The sequence below is a fragment of the Osmia bicornis genome, unplaced genomic scaffold (assembly GCF_907164935.1).
Source record: "Osmia bicornis bicornis unplaced genomic scaffold, iOsmBic2.1, whole genome shotgun sequence".
Classification (NCBI taxonomy): Eukaryota; Metazoa; Arthropoda; class Insecta; order Hymenoptera; family Megachilidae; genus Osmia; species Osmia bicornis.
In genome coordinates this window covers 3,800,619-3,819,520 of record NW_025791458.1, presented here as the reverse complement: position 1 = coordinate 3,819,520, position 18,902 = coordinate 3,800,619, and positions in this window count along the sequence as shown.

The following is an 18,902-nucleotide window of genomic DNA, read 5'->3' as shown; positions in this document are numbered from 1 at the left end:
TAATCGTATCTAGAGCCGCGTTCACTAATTAATTTATTTTTCCTTGTATTTTATTTTAGGACAAACTACTTTGTAACTAATAATCTGATTTTCTTTCATTGTATTTCATTTTTAGCACAAACGCGATTGTTATTTTCTTTGTATTTTCTTATCCAGGGCGTACTCACTGTACTCAACTAATATAATTATTTTCTTTTTGTATTTCAAAAACAGGGCGCAAGTTTTGTTATTTAATTACATTAATTCATTATATTATTTAATTCAATATTTTTTACATTACTACCTTTTTTATATATTATAACACAACACATCATTTTTTTTAATAAACCCACATACTGTTTGAGAAAGGAATTAACGTTGGATTTTACTCCTATACCGCGTGCCACCCGAACCTATAATCCCTCCTTTATTATAAAGAATACGAGTCGCCTTCTCATGGGGAACCGCTCTCCCTACACGTCGGTGCAGTAGCGCGCTCGTGAATATCTCCGGGACCTTACAAGCTCGTCAACACAGTTCGTAATCAGCGAATATAATCGAAAAAATATTTAAGACATTTCCGTCTGAAGTTATATACAAAATTAATTCTAAAATGGGTGAACTATATTAACATGTACAATTTTACGTTACAGCGAGAGGAACGGCTGCTGGCATCCGGCGCCGCCAAAATTGCGGAAGATGGCCGCGGGGAGGGAGGGGTGACGGTAGGGGCGCCGGTGTAAACAAATATTATTTTAGTTTATTTTAAATTTAATTTTTTATTTATTATACTTTCCTTTCTTCTCATTTCATTTCTTATTTTGTAACGTGGTGACACCCGTGCCCCCCCCCCGTTACAATCGCGGTGCTTCTCCCACCTCGCACTCCCACCTCAAAATAATCCCCAACCCTTTCCTCACGTTACCCCTTTTCCCTGCTCACCGGTGTCGGGCCGATGGAGGCGACGGACATAATCAACAAGGACTACCCTCAACCGGAGCTTCGAGGCCGGCGACAGACGCCTAATCCTTCCGCGAAAAGGGAGCGAAGTGTGAGACTCCAAACAAACTAGACGAAGCTGCCCAAAAGACGCCGAAAACGCCCACCCGGAGCCACCCCTGTGAAGTTAGCACCACAAGTGTAAAAAACGCTGGCTTTTTCAACAGTTCTTGTTGCACCCCAAAGAGTTCTATAGTTCTTTGCTATTTTCCAAAATAGTTCCATTTGTTTAACAGAAATAATGCAAATTAAATATTTGGGTGCTAACTTCACCTTTCTTTTTACAAAATTCCGCTATGACACTGCTTTCCTTACAGTTATCGCCATAATTGATCAGTGCACTCAAGAGAACTCCTTGGCGTGCTACAAGAACTGTTGAAACAATTTAAATTTTTTTCAAAATTTTTGTTTCAAAATTCGAAAAATGGAAAATACATTTTTTTTCCTTGCAGTTCTGATAGCACCCATGCGAGTTCCAACGGAAAGTCCAATGACAAGAATGTGTGGGATTCGCCAGAAAATAGTTACGGTCCAGATCAAATTTTAAATTTGGAAGGATGGGAACTAGTTCTCATTTGGCCGGCGTAACGGCCAAACTGGCTACCAATCATGTATTATTTTTTTCTTTTAACCGAACCACTTGCCTCAAATGTGAAATGTGATCTGCAAGTAATCTGATCCCCCAAGCACGTGCGGGGTAATTATTGAGATTAGGTTACACCTCACCGATTTTGATGAAATTTAAATATATTGTAAAACTCAACATTTTGAACAACTTTTTCCTATACATATAACCGTCGCTCGGCCTTAGTTTTCGAGATATTTTCGAAAAACTGTCGAAACTAACACATTGAATTCTGGCCATCCATGTGCGTCCGTGACAACGTACGCAGTAGTATGGGATTGCAGCTTTTCTACTGTTTCTGCAGGCAACAGCACGGTGACTGATGACCAATATATACCTTGTGTACTTCTACATTAATGATTTCAATGTATCGTAGCTATGATGGCAGCTGGGAATTTAATATAGCCTAACCTAACCCAATCTACTCTACCTAATCAGTGAATTAAATTAGATTAGGGTAAAGTGATATTCTGGTCGCCTAACGGTACTGAGATTCAAAATCATGAAAATTAGTTAAATTTAATTTTTAAGCCCACCCGTAATATACAGGGTGGCCCACATAACTCTTAACAGCTCAATATCTCGAAAACTATCACATCGATTTTAAAGTTCTTGGCCTCAAATTGCATGGATCTGAAGGGCCTTTCTAACTACATAAACATGATGTGGCCCACCCTTCTTCTTTAATGGGGGGGCGGGGGTACCTTTATAATTTTAAATGGAACCCCCTATAAAACGTTACATATTTAGATTCTACAGGAAAAAAACAAGTAAATTTTGTCTGAAACATTTTTTTGTCAGATATTTCCATGATGAGATTATAACAGTTTGAAGTTTCGACTTGTAGGTACTTACTTGAAGCGGTCGAACATAGCGCTTGAGTCCTTTGTTCACTCGTTAAGAAACAAAAGCAATAAGAAACAAAACAATTCTTGAGTTTGACTCAGTTATCTATGAAAACGTTCTCGGGGTAGTGCTGTTATTCAAGCAGTAACATTGCGATTATGGCTATTTTTGATACAGAAGTGAATATGTTATTAGTGTTAGGTGAATGCCAAAAAAATTATCGGCGTGCAGCGGTGCTGTTTTTTGAACGTTATAGGATCGAAAAATCTCATGTAACATTTTATAATTTAGAAAAGCGGCTTCGTGAGCACGGTGGATTGTGTACAAAATCTCGCAATAAACCTAAACCTGTCACTAATGAAAATAATAGTGTCAATATTCTTGCTGCAATTACATTAAATCCTCATATTAGTCAACGTAAATTTGCACAAACATCAGATATCAGTCGTTCTTCAATTCAACGAATTTTGAATAGGCAGAAATATCATCCATATCACTTGATTTTAACACAAGAGCTTTCGATGGCTGACTACGGTCACCGCGTAACATTTTGTGAGTGGCTGCAGGGTGTTATGGATAATGACTTTTTGTGCAAAATACTTTTTTCCGATGAGGCTACTATTATGAATTCAGGACATGTAAATAAACATAATCTGCATTATTGGGCCGTTGAAAACCCACATTGGATGCGATCTGTTCCCTTTCAACATCGATGGTCTTTAAATGTTTGGTGTGGCATAATAGGAGATTTTGTGATTGGGCCTTATTTTTTTGAAGAAACTGTAAAATCTGAAAGTTATTGTGATTTATTAAAAAATCATTTGTCTGCGCTTTTGGAAGCTGTGCCACTACACATCAGAAGAGAAATGTGGTTCCAACAAGACGGCGCTCCTCCACATTTTGCAATCATCACCAGACAATTTTTGAATGAAAAATTTGGGAACAAATGGATAGGTCGCTTTCGGAGTGAAAAAATATAAAATGTTTTTTTAACGGGACCAATCGGGACACATACTTTAGAAGATCCAAAAGGTTCCGTTCCGATTGGTCCATCCGTCTCGGCGTAATCGGTGAACATACATAAAAAAAAAAAATATACACGTCGAATTGAGTATCCTCCTCCTTTTCGAAGTCGCATAATAATTACGAATTCGGACTCGTTGATTTTCAAGCCTTCAACACAATACCGAACGTTGACTTTACAAACAATAAGTTTTACTTTGATGCCGATGGTGAGATCACGATACCGGATGGTTCGTACGAACTCGAAGCGCTAAATAAATACTTGCAATGGACAAGACAAAAATCATTTTATTTCGTACAAATAACAGCACTTTGAAAAGTGAAATATATAGTGATTATATAATCGATTTTACCAAACCAAATAATATAGGATCGCTTCTCGGGTTTTCTACATATCACATATTACCGCCGGGGCAATGGCACGAGTCGGATATACCCGTAAATATTATGAAAGTAAATGTGCTGAGGATCGAATGTAATATTACGACTGGCGCGTATAGCAACGGTCAATGTGTTCATACCATTCATGAGTTTTCACCGCGCGTGCCGCCAGGATATAAAATTTCGAAAAGTCCTACGAACGTCATTTATCTTTCAGTTATCGTGGGAGCCATTGATCACGTTAGTATACGCATTACCGATCAAAATGATAATCTGATAAATTTCCGTGGAGAAGAAGTGACAGTGAGGCTTCATATTAGGCGGTGTAAAAAATAACATGAATATAAACATAAGAATCAATGGCCTGTTGAACGGCTCGAACGGCTCGCGCCGCCCAAGAACGGCTCGGACGGCCCGCTGAACGGCTCGAACGGCTCGGACGGCCCGCTGAACGGCTCGAACGGCTCGAACCGCATGCTGAACATTTTGCGACAGATGCAACAACTGCGGTAAGGATAATGATGTAAAAACGATAACAATTGTACAATCATTCAGTAGAGGGAATATATCCAAATCGGATACATCGCAAGAGCACATCGTCGAACGCTCCGACGACGCGACCGTTTAATATACGTTAAATATCCGTTCATTTAATAGCCTTTCAAGAGAACAAGCAGCACTTATGCCAAACATTATGTACTAGAAATAATGCTGTTGTACACAGATGCTAAAACTCAACCGATCAACAATCCGCCGAATGCATTATTGGGCACTCCGTTGAACGAGTTGCTAAAAGGATCGTTAGAAAATGGATGGAACCAGAACTTCAATCACAAGCGCACAAATTGTACTTGCAGCAGCAATTACCACGGTTGCAGGAATTATAATCATGTATTAAACGGTGATGACTCTTTACAATCATTTAGTAAGGACAATATCTCCAAACTGAACACATCGCAAGATTTGAGCGACAAAAACGCGCAATTTCTGCAATCGTTGGGTTTTGTGATTGAGAAACGAAAATGATGGATCCATTGAACATTGCCAGTTTACCGATTTCTGACGATCGAATTACATAGTTACAGCCCATACGCCAACACAACGTTCGGAAACAATGATGAAATACGAATTCCCATTCAACAACAAGATTTGTACACGTTTCCTAGTGAGAGTTACCTTTACGTCGAAGGAAAACTCATTCTCAACGATGACAATGTTGTAGGAACTTCAGTTGGACTAGAAATGAATTGCGCAGCATTTATGTTTGATGAAATTCGATATGAATTAAACGGCGTGGAGATCGATCGTTGTAAAAACGTTGGAATAACAACTATGATAAAAAATGGAGTATCGTTGACAACGACAAGATCAAAAATGCTTGAAAACGCTGGTTGGAGACACATACCCAATGCAGGAGTCTACTTTGACTTTTGTGTTCCTCTAAATATGCTGCTCGGTTTCTGCGAAGATTACAAACGAATAGTGATTAATGCGCATCATGAATTGATTCTGATTCGGTCGCGAGACGACAAAAACGCTGTTTTTGGAACAGATGGTGCAAAATACACGCTGCAACTATATAAAGTACAGTGGAGGATGCCACATGTCACGCTCGAAGAAAGACACAAACTTTCATTGTTGCGTATCCTTGAAAACGGTCAAACGATAACTATGAGTTACCGTTCCTGGGAATTATACGAGTATCCAATGTTACAAGCAACCACTAAACATACATGGAGCATTAAAGCAGCTACGCAATTAGAAAAACCGCGATATGTAATATTTGCATTACAAACGGATAAAAAAAATAGACTCAATAGACATATCACCAAAGGGTATAGCAGGATAAGATGGTCAAAAGTGCCCTTGAGCCGAATTTGCTTCGCGATGCACCATTCGATAGCATATCCCAAAAAACCATGGTACACCAAGTTTCAACCCTGTACCTCAACCGGGAGGGTAGTTACAGGGTAAGAAAGAAAAAGTAGTTTTTGTCATATTTTCCCTATTTAATGGCATTCAAAAAATCTGAAAAAATTCTAGTATATTCTAGCCATGTTTCTTTATGATAGTGAATTTTTTCAGATTTTTCGTCTGCAAATCCTAGGCGTGAAAAATCAAAAACGCAAAAAAAAAGTCGAAAAATCGAGATTTCGGGTAGAAGCTTTCGAGATACTAGATTTTTACTTTTACAGTAGTTAGATATTAGCATGATTGGTGTCCGCAATTTTTTTCAGATTTTTCATTCTGGTGCGTCAAACCGAAAAAAATCAAAAACCGATATTTTCGACATATTTCGTGCGATAACATGAGAAATACTTTGAATTTTTACATTTCCTTTACACACTTAGTGCATTATATGATTTCTAACATTTGTGCACTGGATGCAGTAAAATCTGAATGGAGAAAGTGAAGTTATTGCAAATAATTGAAAATTACGCACCTTATCTGCTAAAATATTAGAAAGTTTTTCAACGTCGCCGATGGCTAAGTCGGTAAGGTGTCCGTCTATGGAACCGCTGTAAACTGTTTTGTCTCGAGTTCGCGCCCCATGTATGTACAATTTTATTTTTTTTCATAAAACAATTTTTTTTGTAATTATTAATTACATAAGAATATACAATAATCATTTAATAACGTATGAAAATAATTTTGAAATATTTTATTATTAAGTATACATAAAAATAAGTGGTGCATGCATAAGTGGAATCATATCCGTATGACAATTTGAATCTTGACTTTAATAAAAATGGATACTCCGTCCTTTACGACGTGTACGCAAAATTCAGAAAGTCATATTACGGAGCAATGAGCAGTAATGGTGATGACGGAGCTCTATACGATAAGATACTCTTTTTCGGCTACGGCCCGTTCGTTGTCATTGATTGCTCGCATCAGAACGAATCGATAAAAAGCGCTACAATCGATGTAAGAATCGATTTTAAGTGTAGTGAAAACGTTCCTGAAAATACTAGCGCTTACTGTTTGATCATTCACGATCGTATCGTGCAGTACAATCCACTGACCAATGTAGTGCGCAAACTCTCTTAAGTGGAAGAGCTGTGCATGGAACATTATAACCGGCCGGGGAATGACACGCACATAGATGGACCTCCACCGAAAAAGAAAAATTGTTACATTTGTCTTAAAACACGAAACATTTAATATCATTTATTAATTTTGTTCATTACTGTAAAATAATAAAATCTATTTAGTAAAAATATACTTGATGCGTCTTAATGTTGTTTTACCTAGAACGATTGTATGTGTAACGTTTGTGTTTCATATTCCAATGTAGGAGATACAAAAGGAATGTTCTTCTATTTCAAAGACATGAGGGAGTAGGGCGAAATCCATGTTTACATTCAGACACATGTCGATGTGCAATCTGGCACAGATAGAGAGAGCATCGTCGAGACAGACTTTCGGTCACGTTGTTGCTTGGATGCGTCTTTGATGGCTTGCTGATGCGATTAACATGAGGGGATAGGGTGAAATCCATGTTTACAGGTAGACACATGTCGATGTGCAATCTGGCACAGATAGAGAGAGCATCGTCGAGACAGACTTTCGGTCACGTTGTTGCTTGGATGCGTATTTGATGGCTCGGTCACGAATTGCATTCCGCGTGCCCGCCACCACCGCCCGCTGCCGCCGCACAGTGGTCTAAATCGAGAAATTTAGTGACATTTTGGTATAACTCCTATATCATTAAAGATAGCGAAATGAAATTTGGAGCGAAGAATATTGACAAGTAACGGGTTTTAATGATGTATGGTGTAACATATTTTATGTTTATTTAATATCATATTTTTTACTTTTTAAATTTATTTACAATTGTTTTTATTTAATTATTAGTTCTTTAGCTTCTGGGTCCAGAGTTTTGGGTTTTTTGTTGTGAGACTTCATACGTAAAGATGATATATATGGATCCGAAGTTAGTAACAATCTATGAAATATATCTTCGTTGGTAGCAATCCGTGAAATTTTTCGACTATTTCTACATCTATAGTGTTTGAAATCTTTATGTCTACTCTCTAGAGCCTCCTCAGACAATTGACCAATTGGCAGTAGTGCGTGTTTTATTATTTCTTTCCCGTGAATTAATATTTTATGTATGGAGGCCGGCATATAATACCAATGATAAAGATTTATGAAATGTTTTGCTGTATTGTGAGTATATTCTTGAAACTTATCAAGGTCTATTGCGTAAGAAGATGAAATGACTTGTAGAATTACGTGAAATTTCTTAATTAATGTAGCATCGATTCCTGTTATACTGGCCGAAAGTTCTGTATTTGAAAAAAAATGATCTTGCAGTGTTTCCATCATTCGATGAACCCCATCCTTGTTTCACTACGTCAACTAATAATCCTAATTTTTGTCTAAATTGCTGTTGAATATGTTTTTTTCTGTCATCTCGAATTTTTTTTAAATCAGGTGTATTTGCACTCCATTGTTTGAAGGGTATATTATATGAAATATGTAAAAGGCATTCAAAACATCTGATCCATGCATGAAGGGTAGAAAGTCCAAACGAATAATTGCTAGCATTGCATATTTTTGAATTTATGAGATCTAAAGAATTCATCTCTGTTGGCTTGGCATTACAAATATAACAACGCATTGCGGATGTTGTATTCGTAAGGGCATTGCAAATCTTGTTGTCCACCATTGTAAGAAGCATTATATACTCAACTTGTACATTATTTATTTTAACCTGCTTTAAGTTTACTATTTCATTGTTAATTCTGTTTGTTTCTTCATGTATAATTTGTTCTGTTTCTTTAGTGAATTCAAATTTAATTGGGCGACAGAACCACGTAGAAGATGGTCGTGGATTTTTCCATAGGACTTGATCAGTTAATTTGTTATGGATCTTTAGCGGAACTAGACTGCATGAAAAAATACTATCGTCATTCATATTGAAGTCTGACTGAATTTGTTTGTACCTCGCTTGTCCTGAGGAACCGTCACATCCCCACTTACATGTTAATACTAATTCTATATTATTTTCTAAATCACCTATGCTTTGTAGAATTCGTTCAGCCGTGTGGTTTAGCAAATCTTGCAGCTCAACTTTTGCATATTTTTCTGTTATTACTATAGATTCTTTTGGTGGATAACATTTCTTTTTTTCTTGCAATAATGTACAATACGATGGCAATTGGTTATTATTACATTGTATAGCTTCATTTCTAAGTGTGACATATTGAAATTTGGATAGGTCTGCCGTTATAAACATACATAAAGCTTTCTCTACAGAAAACGTTCTTGTTTTTAATTTGCAACCACTTAAGATAGCTTTTATTTTGTTATAGTCGCAGTCATTATGTTCTATATATTCAAGCAAACGAGATTTGTGATGCATTCTATTCTTTCGAAAGCTCATTTTTGCGGCATTTAATAATTCTGATAATGTAAAATTATTTACGAGACATGAGGCTCTTCTCACCTTCTCTCTATTACAGCAGTCAGATAATGCCTTTCTTCCTTTATAGATTTCTACAGTGGATGATTTCGTTCTAGGAGGGTCTGTTGAAGTTGATGGAACGTTTATTAATATTGCATGTGGATATATGAAATCTCGTTGTAACCATTCTTTGTTACGTTTTAAAAATTTTTCCTCTATATAACGAGATTGCACCCATTTCCGTTTCAAATTAGAAACAAACTTTCTTAAACTTGTTTTTAACATATCTGAAGTGTCGGGTGACATGTTGATTTCTTTACATATTTTTTCATGCAAAAATAGATAGTCACTTAAATCTTTCGACGAACTTCGTAGCAACATAAATAAATTCAGATTTGTACGAAAAGCCTCCATTCTTATTAAATATCAAATACCTGAATAGCAAAAGAAGAAGTTTTGAACACAGAAAATACCACATGTAACAAATATCCAAGTATTTACGCACTTACCAAATATAAGTAAAACAAAATATAACAAAGAACAAAACTTATTAATTAATAATAACAGAGTGTATAAACTTCACTAAACAATAATTACATAATTAAATAAAGTATACCGAGATTAGCACTAAATAAAGACTACGCAAAACAAAATTTTAATGAAAAGGAAAAAAAAGTTCGTTTGTAACGCTAAAAGAATTTCACTATTCGCTCTTGTATGCCTTTGCATCAACTGAATGCAGATCGAAAGAGAGAAACCTAGTCGCAGACTTATCTGTACCATAGCATAAACATTTGAAGTGTTTAAGTTTTGAGAGTTTCGTATTACGTGTGGAGTTCCGAAGATAAACGCGACCGTCTGTAGTATGGATAGATTCTGTACGCACAGCGATGCGGACGGCTTTAAACAATAATAATTTGTGAAGTAGGACGAAGTAGGAAATAATTCTTGGATAATTATATAGGAGAAAGTATGCTGAAAGTATTCCATTTTGTAAAATTTTGTGACTATTTGAGACTCAAAAGATATTCCTTATTAATGATTAATAACTTGTAGAATTTTCTTTATTGCATTTATCGTAACATTTTTAATACATTATGAATAGTAACCTTTAATTGACAATGGTGATTTGTAATTTAAAGATATATCTCTCATTTAAAAAAAAATGGAGAGAAAAATATTAAAAAGAATCGTCAGGGCACCTTAAAAAAGAAAAAGAATTTTTTCCATGAAAAATGTTAGCTTGAAAACTTCCAACTTTAACTGGCTGTTACAGTTACAGTTTTTATTCAATTATATTAACTTTTTCATTGCCAACATTGATAGATATTTTGAAAGCAATATACATTCAATGTATATCTATATGAGAAAGTTGATTTTTTGGCAAAATGTCACTAAATTTCTCGATTTAGACCACTGTGCGCCGTCCCGCGGAGAAAAAGGGTTAATCGCGATTAAAGCTCGTCTACGGCCGCGGTTAAAGCGCGTTCACGACGCGGACAAGCAGCTTTTCCGCGACCTATAAAGAGGCTGAATCATTAAATATATGGTTATTATATAGACGATATGCGTTTCGCAAAGCAGCCCCTGTCTATCCTTATTGTCGATTTAGACGAGAGGACAACACGCATGGACGATCGTCGGCGACGACACGGACCCCTCTTGCCAAATACGATACGTGGTATAATTTGCGGTCCATCGAACTGCGATAAAACGAACATCGTAATCAGTCTGATAGAGAGCCCGAACGATGTAAGATTCAATAACGTATATGTATACTCAAAATCATTGCAACAACCAAAGTACAAACATCTCGAACGAATTTTGACAAACGTTCCTGAAATCGGATACTTTTCATTTTCAAATAATGCCGAAGTCGTGCCACCGAACGAGGCGCTGCCCGATTCGGTGTTTATATTCGATGACGTAGCATGTGACAAGCAAGACTTGATAAGAGAATATTTCGCTATGGGCAGGCACTCGCGCGTGGACTGTTTTTATCTATGTCAGACTTACGCGAGAATACCGAAACACCTAATTCGCGACAATGCCAACCTTTTGATCGTGTTCAAACAAGATGGCACGAATCTACGCCACATTTATAATGATCATGTAAATACAGACATGTCGTACGAAAATTTTTGTAAATTGTGCGCACAGTGTTGGGAACAGAAATATGGTTTCGTAATAATCGACAAGGACAGCTCGATGGAACGTGACCGTTACAGAAAAGGATTTAACGGATTTGCTGTTTTCTGAAACATTTAGTCCTTCGATAGAACGCTTAGCGAGTACACGTCTTCTCTTTGCAATGGATAATAGTAATATTAAAGAATCGAGTAAAGTTGCGAATGCTATAGCTAAAACAAGCGATGCTATACGCAAAAAACGCAGAGCTCTCAAATCGGACAGCATCGACGAGTTCTTAGTCATCGAAAAACGATTGAGACCCGTGGTAGAACCGCTGGAACGAATTATCGAGAATATGTCAGCGGTATCGCCACATTCAGACACGATCGATATAAAATCCGAGTCGACATTCCCAACTTTGAATATTAAAGAACCGCAAAAATTGACGTCAACTCCTTTTCTTAACCCTCAAAGCGCACAAACTGCAAGAGCACGCATTTATTCCGAACCTGGTACATCTTCGAGTGAACAGACGGTGGATGTGACGAAAGATCGTCCCGATTTTCATCGTGAAGGATCGATACATGCCGTTGAAACGTACGGCGACAGCGACAAGAATCTTAATGTTTCTATGCAGCGAATTTTGGACAAGCCTAGCGAAAACATACGTAGCCATTTCACGGAAAATTTGGGGCCGTTGGCAGCTAAATACATTCAATTACTTGTTACCGATCGTGAGAAGAAGATAGATGACGTGTATGGAGTATACGTACAACGCAACAAATTAATGCTTGGAAGTTCAGTTTTCGCCGTAACCAAAAACGACGATGTGATTATTAATGGGGTGAGGTACAGAGGAACAACTGGTCTGTACGAACTACTATTTATGAGAATGCCTGATGACACCTTGTTCAACGATGCTGATTTACACAAATACGGGGAAATATTAAAGTCGCCGAACGCTCATAGACGCAACCATATCTCGTCGGGGCTTGTGAAAAGTAACAAGGGTTACAAGTATAAATATATCATTGCAAAATTGTTTAAGAGCGAGCGGCGCGGAGGTAATCTGATACCGTTCGATATGGTGGCTAACGATAACACGGTAGACTACGTGCACTGCAATGACCCAAACGAACTCGTCAATAGATTACGTCTTCGGGTATCCTCGAAATCCGCAGGACATACGGGCCATGACAACAAGATCATTTCTATAAGCGAAGAACTTCGAGAAGCCGGGTTGATTATAAATTGACACGTTTGTAACGACCCGATAATCAAACGCAATATCTTTTTAATTTCATTTTCTTTATTATAACTAATTTTTTATGTTTCATACAAAGTGTTTTATTTGATTTTTATTGTTAATATTTAATGTGTAAAATTTTTGTAATAAACATTTTCATTTTCGCCGATAACTGAGTATGTTAAATTCGTCGGTAAAAGTTTAGTCGATAAGTCAGACGGTAAAACAGTTATCGATAAATTATCGACGTCTGACCGCGCACGCGCCAGCGCAACCCCAGTGAACACATAGTGGGGTAGAATTCTAGAGCGGGGATGCTGGACCACCACGTGATGGGGAAAACCCAGCTACCCCAAGAACTCTATGCGGAAAAAAAAGTGCCGACTCAGCAAGATCTGAGTATAAATAGAGGCGTTCCGCACAGTTTCATGGCAGATCTTCTCAGACCTCGGTCTGAAGCAGACAATACTCTGATCAGTAGAGAAGAGCTTGCGCTGAACTGTTTAGGCAGCGATAGAGCGCGAGCTATAGCTAATTCCTACTCTTCCACTGGTGGCGTGCAGTACTACGGGTCAGGTGGACCTCGTATCCACGGTACGCAACGTGTTACACAGGTGTTACGCTAAGCCAGCATTTCAAGTGTAAACAGCTAGCGGGGAGCGGAGCTCCTTGAACGGCCTGCGTCTAAACACAGCTCTGGTATAACCAGAAACCGATTGCGACCTATAGGAAAGGTTAACTCGATTCCAATAGTTTCGCACAAACCTCTGGAATTTAGTTTCTATGATCATTATTGAAAATTAAACAGAGTATTGACTGTACAAGAGGATTAAGCCACATTCGCGTCAGCGCTATCGATAATTATTAATTACTATAACTTATTACTAATAACTAATTACTAAATTCTATTACTAATTACATATTTCTTATTGTATTCCCAATTTAGGGCGAACGATTTATAATTCTTTGTTGCGTTCCTAATTCTAGCAGCACTTATTGTGATACTAGCGATTTTGTTTTATATTATATTTCAATTCACTTACCTTTTATTCTTGAATAAACAATTTCCATTAGTTTCTAGCACATTAGTGTTTGAATTTCACTCCTTAACCGCACACCACACGAACCCATAATCCCTGAAATACAGAATACGAGTCGCCTTCTAAGGGAACCGCTCTCCCTACAAGTCGGTGCAGTGACGTACTCACTCTGGGTCGTTACACGTAGATAGATAAAAAAATTTGGTGACAGCGGTGGGATAGTTCAAGTGGTAAAGAGAAAACGTATCTCTGCGGACATTAATGGTTAGCCTAGAAGTAAATAAAGACAAATAAAAGTAAAAATAGAGGAATAAAATAAATTTAAAAAAAAAATATATATATATATATACATACACTATATTAATAAACAAACATCAAGATGCCTAACGGGACAGCCGATCAACCAGCCAGCGCATTAGCCAGCGCATCAGCCAGCGCATCAGCCAGCGCATCAGCCAGCGGATCAGCCAACGGATCGACTGAAGGAAGCCGACCGATCAGTATTCGCGATGCAGCAGACATCGTACCAGCATTCAACGGCCGCAACATACCAGTCTACCAGTTTGCAAAGAGCTGTTTCAAAGCGAAGAATATTATCTCTCCTAATGCTGAGTACGGGTTGGTACAATTGATAAAGAACAAGTTCTACGGGCAAGCAGCAAGAGTGGTACTAAACGGAGACTACGACACCATTGAGGAACTGATTGCCGTAGTAAAATCACGGTTCGCACCGCTCTTCACTTCGATGCAGCTATGCGGCGACATGGCAAGGATCGCACAAGGACCAACTGAGGCAGTCGTGGATTACGGCAGCCGCGTCTCAGGACTTCTATTACAAATTAAAAGCTGCAACGAAATAGAATTCCCAGATAACATCGAAGGATACAACCGATCCTCAGAAAATAATACAATCAAAGCTTTCCTCACCGGTTTAAAACAGGAAGTGTATGGCCGGATGAAAAATCAGAATTTTAACAGTCTCGATGAAGCAATTAGTGCAGCAATTGTAGCCGAGGCAGAGAATATAGAAAGCCGGACAAAGGCTAAGCTATCGCAAGGATTCACTATGACCAATCAATGCGAAAACTGCCTTGGATACGGGCATAATGCTAGTGTATGCTGCAGTCAGCAATTCCAAGGACAATCAATATCGAGGGCCCGTTGGCCGGCAAAACACTGCCAACACTGCCAGAGGTCCGGGCACACCGTGGAGACCTGTTGGTTTAAGGACCAGCCAGCAAGACAAGGGGTCCCTCAGGACTTTGCGCAGCCAACCCAGGCCTATAAAAACCAGCCTACGCAAAGGCAAGGTCGAAATTGGACACAAGCAAGACCTCCAATTTGTGAATTCTGCCAAAATATCGGCCATACAGTTCAGGAATGTCGGAAAAAGGCATATCAAGAGCGAGTCAGGAATCAGAGACTCCAGCAGACTCCTCAAGTACAACAGGTACGTAAGAAGGCAAACTTGTACCTAAACTTAGGAGAAATAAATAAATCCCCTAGTGTTGAACTATTAAGCAATGATTTTAAGAGTCAAAAAGCTTTATTCATGATCGACACAGGATCAGATATTAATATAATAAAAAAACAAGCAATTCCAAACGAAGTAATTATAAATACAGATATAATATTCCAACTAAGCGGAATAACTAAGAGCTCTATTTACACAACAGGATACATCAAAATAAAAATACTGGAGACAGAATCCATATTCCACATCATCGAGGAACTACCAATTGAACAAGACGGAATTTCAACGTTGGAGCAGAAGATATCGAAATTGAAATGCCAACAGTTGAATTGCAACATTATGAAAAGGCACCTCAAGATGAAGGAACAGCTCACCAAAAACCTCAACGAGCCCAGCAAATTCTTGAAAGATTACAAACAGATCATCTAAATCAAGAAGAATTCGCCAACGTAGAGGATATAATACAAGAGCACGCTGACAGATTTTATATAGACGGAGATAGACTCCCAGCAACAAATAAAATCTACCATAGAATCATCACTACGGATGAGATGCCTGTGAACGTAAAACAATACAGGTATCCTCACGCATTAAAAGATGAAATCAATCACCAAGTTAATGATCTCCTAGAAAAAGGAATCATTAAACATTCATCATCACCATTTAACTCCCCATTGTGGATAGTACCAAAAAAACAAGATTCACAAGGAAACAAATTATGGAGATTAGTGATTGATTTCCGAAAGCTAAATGAAAAAACAATCAGCGATGCCTATCCACTACCAAACATCACGGATATCCTGGATCAAGTGGGAAGCGCAAAATACTTCTCCGTGTTTGATTTAAAATCTAGTTTTCATCAAACACCAATGCATCCAGAAGACAAGCACAAGACAGCATTCTCAACACCATTCGGGCATTTCGAGTTTAACAGAATGCCTTTTGGACTAAAAAATGCTGCAGCTACGTTCCAGCGCCTGATGAACAACGTTTTAGATGGATTACAAGGACTGGAATTATTCGTTTTCATCGATGACATCGTAATTTATGCAAGCTCGCTAAAAGAACACGAGACAAAAGTCAACAAGATGATGACGAAGCTTAGAGAAGCAAACTTATGCTTGCAACCTGACAAATGCCAATTTCTGAAGAAAGAAGTGGCATACCTTGGTCATATAATTACAGAAGACGGTGTAAAACCTGACCCAGCAAAGGTAGAAGCAGTCCAAAGATTCCCCATGCCGAAGACTGTCAAAAATATCAGACAATTCCTGGGATTGTGTGGATACTACAGACGTTTCATTAAAAACTTCTCTAAGATAGCTAAACCATTATCTGATTTGACAAAAAAGGAGCAAAAGTTTGAGTGGTCCAGCCAGCAACAGCAAGCTTTCGAGTTCCTAAGAAACGTACTATGCGAAGAGCCGATCCTACAATATCCTGACTTCGAGAGACCATTCAATATAACCACTGATGCATCTGGAACAGCAGTGGGAGCAGTCCTAAGTCAAGGAGAGATAGGAAAGGATCAGCCAGTAGTGTACGCATCAAGAGTAATGAATAAGCCGGAAACACAATATTCCGCAACAGAAAGAGAACTACTTGCTGTGATATTCGCAATAAATCACTTCAGACCATATATTTTCGGCAGAAAATTCTATCTAATCACTGATCACAAACCTTTGATGTGGCTAAACAGTCTCTCAGATCCTACATCGAGACTTATGAGATGGAAACTAAGATTGAGCGAATATGATTATGAAATTAAATATAAACCAGGTAAGCAAAACATGAACGCTGATGCTCTCTCAAGAAATCCTGTCGAGGATATAAACGCTCTACAAATACATGCGAAAAGGCTGCATTCATCCACGTCTGGGTCAAAGAAGAAACGTAAGAAAAGGAAAGAGTGGCACCAATACCCCACTCGCCCCAGACAGACAACGACCACCTCGGAATCGGGAAAACACAAGAAGAAAAAAGAGTGGCACCAATACCCCACTCGCCCAAGACAAACAACGACTACTTCAGAATCAGGAATACACAAAAAGAAGAAAGAGTGGCACCAATATCCCACTCGCCCTAGGCAAACAACGACATCAGAATCTAGGGAGTTTAAAAAGAAAAAAGAAGCACACCAATATCCAACCAGACCCAGACCAACAACTACAACTGAGTCTGAAGAACGTAAAAAAAAGAAAGAATGGCATCAGTATCCGAGAAGACCAAGACCAACAACCTCATCAAGTTCACGAGATATTAAGAAGAGGAAAATAAGCCATAAACATTTAACACGACCACGAGATGACTCCACAGATGTTGAAATAAGAAAAAGACACCGAATAGATAAAGTACGAGAGAGAAGCCCATCTCAAGAAGGAAAAATAGCAAGAAAAAGAGTAAAAGAAGATTACACGAGCTCTGATGAATCCCAATATTATGAAACAGATGTATCTGAAGAGCCACCAAAACCAAGAAAACGAACAAAAATTTATTCCTCCAAAGAAATCAGAAAGAAGAGAAGACCCAACGAAGAACAAATCACAGTTGAAGTACATCAACCACCAGAAGAAAAGAAATACATTATCCCACAGAAACGACCTATAGCTCAAGAACCTGTAATAATTGGAGACGAAATCGAGGAATATAATGAAGAAACAATTATACCAAAACATATTTTCAGAGAACCACCCAAGGTTGATTCTTCTTCAGGAACTAGAGAAAGATCTCCAATAATAAGAAGAAAAGAAAAAGAAACTTCAAGAGATACCTTATCAGCACCAATTACACCCATAAAAATTAAGAAGCAAAAGAATCAATTATCTGAAATTAAACAAATTAAACCCAAAATAGTTCGTAATAAACCAGTCATATTCAAAATAGAAGAAACCGAAGACCAGCTATGGATGAAAAAAGGCACAGTAATAATATTTTTCAATAAAGAAGGACAACCAGGTGATACACAGTCAAGACAGTTCATAGAAAATGAAAAGATTAAAATTTCTAAACCACAAGACAGTATCACAGAATATAAAATTAAAAATAAATTAATTTTTGGAGTATTAGTAGATTATAAAGAGACATTACCACAGAAAATTAAAACTCTTCGTCACATATTACTTCAAAAAGGAATCCAGGAGTGCAGCATGCCACATAAGCAAGGATTAAAAGCAATTCTTCAAATAATCTTTGCAGACTCAAACATCAATATCATCATCTGCAAAGGAACAATCCAAACTCCACCTAAAGACGAAAGAAGAAACATAATTAAAGAAAATCATGAAAGCACAGTAGCTGGACATAAAGGAATAAGAAAAACTTACCTCAGGATCAGGAACAAGTACTATTGGAAAAACATGAAAAAAGAAATTACCGATTATATTAGGTCATGCATTAGCTGCCAAAGAACTAAGCTTGTAAGGATGAAAAATAAGGAGCCTATGGTTATCACAGCCACTCCTTCAGACGCATTCGATAAGGTGTCCCTAGACATTCTTGGACCCTTACCTATGACGCAAAAAGGATACAGTTACATCCTCACCATACAGGACAACTTGACCAAGTACTCCGTCGCAGTTCCACTTGTGTCAGCTACATCAGAGGACGTCGCAAGAGCATTCACTAACTCATTCACATGCCAGTTCGGCAGTCCTAAAGCTATCCTCACTGACCAAGGAACATGCTTCACATCCTCGCTTATTAAAAAGTTAGCTAAAATCTTCCACATCCAGACGTACCGTACATCA